This window comes from Oculina patagonica, chromosome 1, assembly GCF_052425735.1.
Source record: "Oculina patagonica isolate OP01 chromosome 1, crgOcupat, whole genome shotgun sequence".
Lineage (NCBI taxonomy): Eukaryota > Metazoa > Cnidaria > Anthozoa > Scleractinia > Oculinidae > Oculina > Oculina patagonica.
In genome coordinates this window covers 41,617,281-41,624,180 of record NC_135758.1, presented here as the reverse complement: position 1 = coordinate 41,624,180, position 6,900 = coordinate 41,617,281, and the positions used below count along the sequence as shown (strand labels likewise).

At 39.4% G+C, this 6,900-nt stretch overlaps 1 long non-coding RNA gene and 1 pseudogene across 2 annotated transcripts in view; both read right to left on the bottom strand.

Annotated features, from left to right (window-relative positions):
- LOC144631570 (uncharacterized) overlaps positions 1 to 6,900 on the bottom strand; it is a 29,588-nt pseudogene continuing 22,688 nt past the window's right edge. The window contains exons 6-7 of the transcript XR_013566769.1: positions 2,146 to 2,173; positions 1 to 1,440 (exon numbers count right to left, since the gene is read on the bottom strand). The product of XR_013566769.1 is annotated as an uncharacterized LOC144631570 (transcript). The remainder of the gene's footprint in view (positions 1,441 to 2,145; positions 2,174 to 6,900) is intronic.
- On the bottom strand, positions 2,773 to 5,074 carry LOC144631650 (uncharacterized). The gene is made up of 3 exons (XR_013566787.1): positions 4,210 to 5,074; positions 3,377 to 3,411; positions 2,773 to 2,834 (listed from the first exon to the last, which is right to left on the bottom strand). It is a non-coding gene; the product is annotated as an uncharacterized LOC144631650 (long non-coding RNA).

Sequence of the window (6,900 nt, the reverse complement as noted above, 5' to 3'; positions counted from 1 at the left end):
TTTCATTTTTTAATAATCATTTCAATAAGTTATCTTAAAGCTTTATAGATCGATGTAAGACAACAGCACTTCATGTATCTACAGCTATAAGGTAACAATTTCAAGGTTACAAATCAGTTTGTAGACAACGATGCAAGTTCTTAACCTATAGATCTTAGTAATACAAACCAAAGATGCTAAGCTATCAGCACTGATACATTAAGTCAACAAACAATTATCCATTCAAACATTCCTCATTGAAAACGAGAAGTTTAATTTCACTTGGGTTACTTTCAAAACTAAGACACAATTATGCTTAGACCGAGGCCTAAGAATTGTCCGCAACGAAATTCATGGGAATCATAAGCAGTTAAAAAGTCTACATGGTTCAACACCACTGCGCTTTCTCAGTTCTACACAAACTTGTAAACAGAGCTGTCGATGTTGTAACTGCCGCTTGTGTAGTAATTAGCAAACACAAGGTATTTTTGGCCTTTGTTAACAATGGCGTCTACTCCATGACCTCCGAAGGTTTGATAATCTTGGTAAATAGTAAATTGTGCTCCTGACGCCTTGTACACAACTGAACGAACTGATGGGCAATAGCGAGGAACATTTCACCATTAACTTCAAACGGGCACAACTCCATAGCACCACGGGTAGGAATCTCTTGAAATAAAGTAAACTTTGCACCATCCCATTTATAAATAGGTGAGTTAGTGTTGTAGTTGCTCCCTGTATAATAGTTGGCAAAAGCGAGAAAGATGTGACTATTGAAGCGAAAAAATTTCGCGCTGCGGGCCCCTTGGGTCTGGATCGTCTGGGACTTTAAGAAATGACCTCCAGACCATTTGTACACTTTTGACTCGATGTTGTATTTCTTCTGAGGGTGGTAATGGTTTGCATAGACAAGTTAAGTCTCGTTGGCGATCACGATTGAATCACAAGCCATGGCACCGTTGGTAGGAATGTTCTGGTATTTCACAAACCTTCCTTTCTTCCACTTGTAGACAAACGAGTCGATTGAATGAGTACTGCCATCGTGGTATTCTGAAACGGCCAAGTAATGTTCTCCTTCAATGGTGAAAAACTTGAAGCCAGACGCGCCATTTGTTGAAATCACCTGGAACTGTACAAACTGCTCTCCGCTCCATTTGTAGATGAAAGAGTTCTGTTTATAGCCGCCATCATAATGGTTTGCAATGGCCATGTAGTGCACTTTGTCTATTACAAAGTGTTCAATAACATACGCGCCATGGGTAGAGAGAGTTTGGTTTTGAACAAAACGGCTGTTTTCCATTTTGTAAACAACAGACTTGGCTTTATATCCTGCTTTGTCGCCACGGTTATTGGCATACACCAGAAACAGATCATCACCAATTGAAAAGGATTTGACGGCGGCTGCTCCTTTTGTGGGAATATCTTGAAACTTTTCAAAGAAGTGAAGACCTTGCTTACAGTCTGCGGAAAAATAGCACACCAGTATTGCATTTTTAATAAATATAATTCTGATCTTACATTTTTGAGCAAAGCTCATTTATTATATTAACCTTTCTAAATATTAGTTCGTTTTAGTAAATAAAAAGGACATTTAGCCTGCGTGGCCGGCGTTCAAAGGGGAAGGAGAAAGGGAGTTCGAGCGCGAGGTGCGGGGAGAGAGCGCGAAGCGCAATCGGAGAAGGGGTGAGGGGCACGCCTGCAATGACACTATTGTTTTTTCATACCGCCCCTAAAGTACGTGTCTTCTGCTTGTTTGCCTTCTGTTTTACGTCTGGCTGTCAAAATTATGAAATCTTATCGATGCCGATTTTCGCGGGGAATAAAACCCCTCACCGCTTGAATTGCCTATCTAATTTCTTTTCTTCTCGTCTTCTTGTCAGAAATATGGCACCCCTTCTCCCCTCACCCCTTCTCCGATCACGCTTCGAGCTCGAACTCCCCTTCTCCTTCCCCTTTGAACGCCGGCCACGCAGGCAACAGAACATTATAAACATTTCAACAGCAATTACACATTCAAACGCTAGAATGAGCATTTTTCAGCACTTTCTCGTTTTGGGGCATGTCTTGTTTGTTTGTTTTTCTTTTACTTTCTGTAGTAGCAGACAGCAACTGAAAACAGGTTAACATAGCTGCAAATATAATATCAATTTAAGGTTTGTATCTCACCTCGATCACATGAAGTCGGTTTAGTTTGCTGAAATGAAATCAATAAATAGTACAGTACGTTAACTGTTGCAGTGTTGCTTTTATCTAATCGCAATAAAGTTTGCACCGCCGTAAGAGCCCTTTCTAGCCCCTCCCACCCTCTTTTTTGTGCCGCCCTTTTCTAACAACCTCCCCCCCAAATCTGGAGGATAAGAATTTTAAACGCCCCCCCCTCCGCCCTCTATTAAGCTATCTCAACACTAGCTATTTTTGAATGTACTTTATATGTCTTACATTTCTAAGTCGTTCCACTTCTTGAGTGAGCTCTTTAAGCTTTGACTTGATCACTGTTAGTTCCTATAACGAGGTAAGATAAATGTGTTAAACTTGAGTGAGATATGCTGTATATTTCCCATCCTCCTTAACTACTCATTCCTGTATCTGACCAATTACTTTGCTTTTATTTTAATTTTTGCTTAAAATATCTCTTTTGAATTTTAGGGGAAATTCTGTCTATTAGTTTTTCCAAATATGGTACTTGGAAAAACTGAATATTCAAACGCTGTGAACGCGCATTACACGTTTTAACCCCTTATGAGTTTTTGTTATGATATGAATTACATGAAAATTAAAGACTCGATACAAACCTTTATATCGCATATTCCTGGTTCGCCTTTCTTGCCATCTCTCCCTTGATCTCCCTTGTCACCCTGCGAGACCACAACACACGCGGTGATAAATAACTCGGCTACTGGCAGTGATGTGAAGGCGGAGGGGATAGTCAAGGAAGGGGAAGAGTAAAGCTACGGGGGTGGGGTGAGGTACATTTGGGTAAGCGTTGCCTGTTATCAATGTGGCCTGGTTTTAAGGGTTTTTTGCTGCTGCTTTAAAACATAAGGATTGCCAGAGGTCAGGTAGTGGTCAGGGCAAAATCAAATTCTTCAAGGTCTGAGAAAGGTCAGGGAATTTGATCTTTAATAAGTCAGAAAAAATTGACATTTAAAAAAAATCAGGACAAATTGAGTTTATAACACTTCTGTTTTAATACCATTGAAGGATGAAAAAAAAAACATTTCAAGTCAATATGATCTCAGCGATGTTTTTCTCTTGAAAACGGAGGCTGGATGCCGATACTTTATCAGACATTTTTTTTAATTTTTTGGTCAGGGAAATTTAATTCTTATCAGGAAAAAGTCAGGAAATTTTGAAAACTGATGTCTGGCAACTATGAACGTAAAGCACACATACCGACCTTAGCTCCATCCCTTCCATTCAAGCCATCTCTTCCTGCAAATAAAAGATCTACCATTACTTAATAGCTCAATAGTTAACACTCAGTGGGTAGTTTTTAAGAGCGTTTGAAAGACAACAATAAAGAATAAAATACAACTGTTTCAGAAATTCGTTTTACATTTGGAATTGACAAAGGAAAAGGCGCGTGTTCGAAAGAGAAAATGAAACGATTATTTATATGTAAACAACTCAATGCTGTTATCATCTGAAATACAATCGAAGTACTATGACAGCTCCATTACTTTCTATAGCCAGCCGTCCTAATAACTTTATCTTATTCCCCACCCTTTTATATGCTATTCCAAAATGTGTCAAACGAGTGTTTACGGACGCCCTCCGCCGGAAATTCAAGCTAAAAAACCGTTTAGGAAAGAGCGCCCTCTAAATGAAGAAGAAGAAGAAGAAGAAGAAGAAGAAGAAGAAGAAGAAGAAGAGGCACAAACTGAGAGAGATCTAGGGAGGGCACTAGCCTCAGCCCCCTCCCAGAAATTACCCGTGGAGGCTACAAAGTTTTGCGCTTGTGAGCTGTTTTTTTTTCTAATTCTGCCCTGACAAATGAACATTTGCTGGCGGGCCGCATGCCATTTCATTGATTTGAGTGTAAATTCTACGGACGCCAGCAAGGAGCTGGAAAGTAGAGAATTAACCCTAAAGTAATTTAAGGGTTGGAAAGATTACTCAGCAATTTCGTTCTGATTGTTTGCCTTGCAAAAGAAAATCGGTAAGCACACGAAGCAAAGACAAATTCATTGGCTTCCGTGGAATTCTCTACTGACGTAAAACGGTACCTACCGTCACGCCCATCTCTTCCATGGCAACCACACTGATAGCTTGTCGAGGCCTGAGAAAAAAAAAAGAGTTCAGCTGTACTTTGTGATGTGTTAAAACCCCGGGGTTAAAAAGAGATTTTCATCTTCAATACGAAAGTTTTGTTATCTGGTCACGAACAATTAAGTTCGTTCGTATAAAAGGGCATCACACACTGCTAGATTCGTGGTGGTATTCATGATACATAGTTCTTTAATAATCCTGGAATTATAAATGAAGACAGCCACAATGCAACCAGCAATGTGACCGGATATCAGCAAATAGATTCACCACTTTAGAAACAAGAAGAAATCTGGGGCGAGTCTCATCTCGCAGTTGCTTGTGGGACCGTTACCCAAGGACAATATAGCTTCCCATATTTTGTTTGTTCCCAGTAACAGTCCTTCAAATGACTGCAATTGGACACTCGCCCTATGCAGAACGCCTTAAACCTAACAAACAAAAATGGTTCAATAATCCTTGACGTCATAATACCGCACGGATACGCGCAAATTTGCATCGGTTCTCGCGTGGATGTTGCCTGAGTTGCGTGGTCAGTGTCACGTGGGTTGCGAATGTGTTGCGAGTGACAAGGGAGGAAATAATGAATTTATCAAATGAAACACTGATCAACAGTGCTATAAAATAAAAATCATGAACATCGTGTCCATGTGCCCACCTGCCTCTGAGGATTTGTTTATCACTATATAGCCGTGATCAAGAGGCGATTCCGGCCATAGACTGACCCAGCCTCAGTTTGTCGGGATAAATACGTTTCTTAAGAACGGGCGAACAAGATCACTGTTTTGGGAAAGTCAATGTAGCTGGGCTGCACGACATGAAAGGAGGATTTAGAAAGAGAGGCCAGTATATATTAAAAAAATTGAATAATTTACCTGACTTTGTTGGTTTGAATCCACAAGGACGCAAAGTAGGATAAAACACAACGAACGCACCAAGTAAAACATCTTGTCGTGTCTGTCGCAAATCTCACCTTGCACTATAGTGAATGTGGAACAAGTAAACTGCAGGACGTGATGTTATGCGTTGATCCGTAATTTTTAAGCCGTTCTTAGCTTCTAAACAAACATAAAAGTACGTGTAGAGTTGTATCACACAAATATCACATGCCTGGCTCATGACCAAGTATGACAATAGGATCATAGAAAGGTTAAATTAAGGGTTGAAATAGTTTATTTTCCAACTTGTGTCTGCATTATGGCATGGTCTATATTTAGAATATTACTTATAGCCTTTCTCGTTCTCAATCTTTACACTGCTAAATTTTCATTGATAGGGCAACTGAATTCCACAGAAGCCTACTTCTGGCTCTTTAACCGGGTTGGGCCTGGTGCCAAACCGGTTCATGATCTGGGCTTCGTCTTTTTCTACGTAGGGCATTGAAGGTCAGGCATGTCGATTGGCTTAAAACAGGTCATCTCTCATCAACCACTTAAAATTGCCTGAATTTAGAAAGGGGTATGGGACGGAGGAAATTTTTTAAATTACTTGGCACTTGAGGGATTAAAATTACGTGCGATGTGCGTATTTTGCACGTGTTAACTCAACAAGGAATCCTCACTTAGACCACGTACAGAGCAAATGGAATTTAGCAGAAATAAGAAATATTGGAGATTTAAGGTGATTTTAAAATAAGAACATGTATCAATTTTTAATTACATATTCTAATTTTAAAATTACCTTAAATCTCCAATATTTCTTATTTCTCTAAATTTTACAAATCCTTTAAGAAAAACTATCTCCTCCCCAAATCCCCAAAAATCGCCCAAAATTTTACAAAAATACCGCAAAACAGAGATAGATGGGATGAGCGAAGCGTTTTCAGATTCCTTGAAACGCGAACAAGATATTTCTATTCAGGGGGGGGGGGGGAGAAGTTTCCTTTGTTACACAACTCAAAAATGGCCATAGCGGTGCCGGGCAACCGAGTGTGCGCAATAGCTATCGAATGGTTGCCAAGGGCATAGTGAATAGCTTGACAAAGTTCTTTGTTTAGTTCGCATGTTTTGGTCTTGACCGTGCACAAAACACAATAGCTATTTGCATTTTGATTGCTCCTTAGAAGTTCGCCGGACATCAAAACAACAAAAAGTTATATCTAACGGTGACCAGTCTCGCAAAAGTAAAGCTTGCGAATTATACTAAATAAAATAACTCCAATGATTCTGAAATGGTTTACCAATTTTTTGGTTGTTAAATGCCAACCGTGACAAATTTTTCGCTTCTTATTCCACGCCGCCTAAACATTCTCAGTAACGTGAAACATCAGGTGAGATATCTGGCTGAAAATGCAAAAATCATCTCAGCGGCGTGAAACACCAAACGCAAAAACCGCCACTTTTCTCATTTCACACGCATGCAGTCATTGATATTTAAATCTTTCTGTGAAAAAGAAAACTTTCGGTGACGTTTTTCTTAGCAACGGCTTGATTGACACAGACTCGCACCGTTGCCCGGCACTGCTATGTCTTCATAGAAAAGTGCCGACTTTCTCCCCGCCCCTTTGTTTCTATTAACCCATATTAAGCGTTGGAAGAACGACCTACTGGTATAATAATAATAATAATAATAATAATAATAATAATAATAATAATAATAATAATAATAATAATAATGAATCAACTTTTTAATAATAATAAAAACTTTATTTAACCT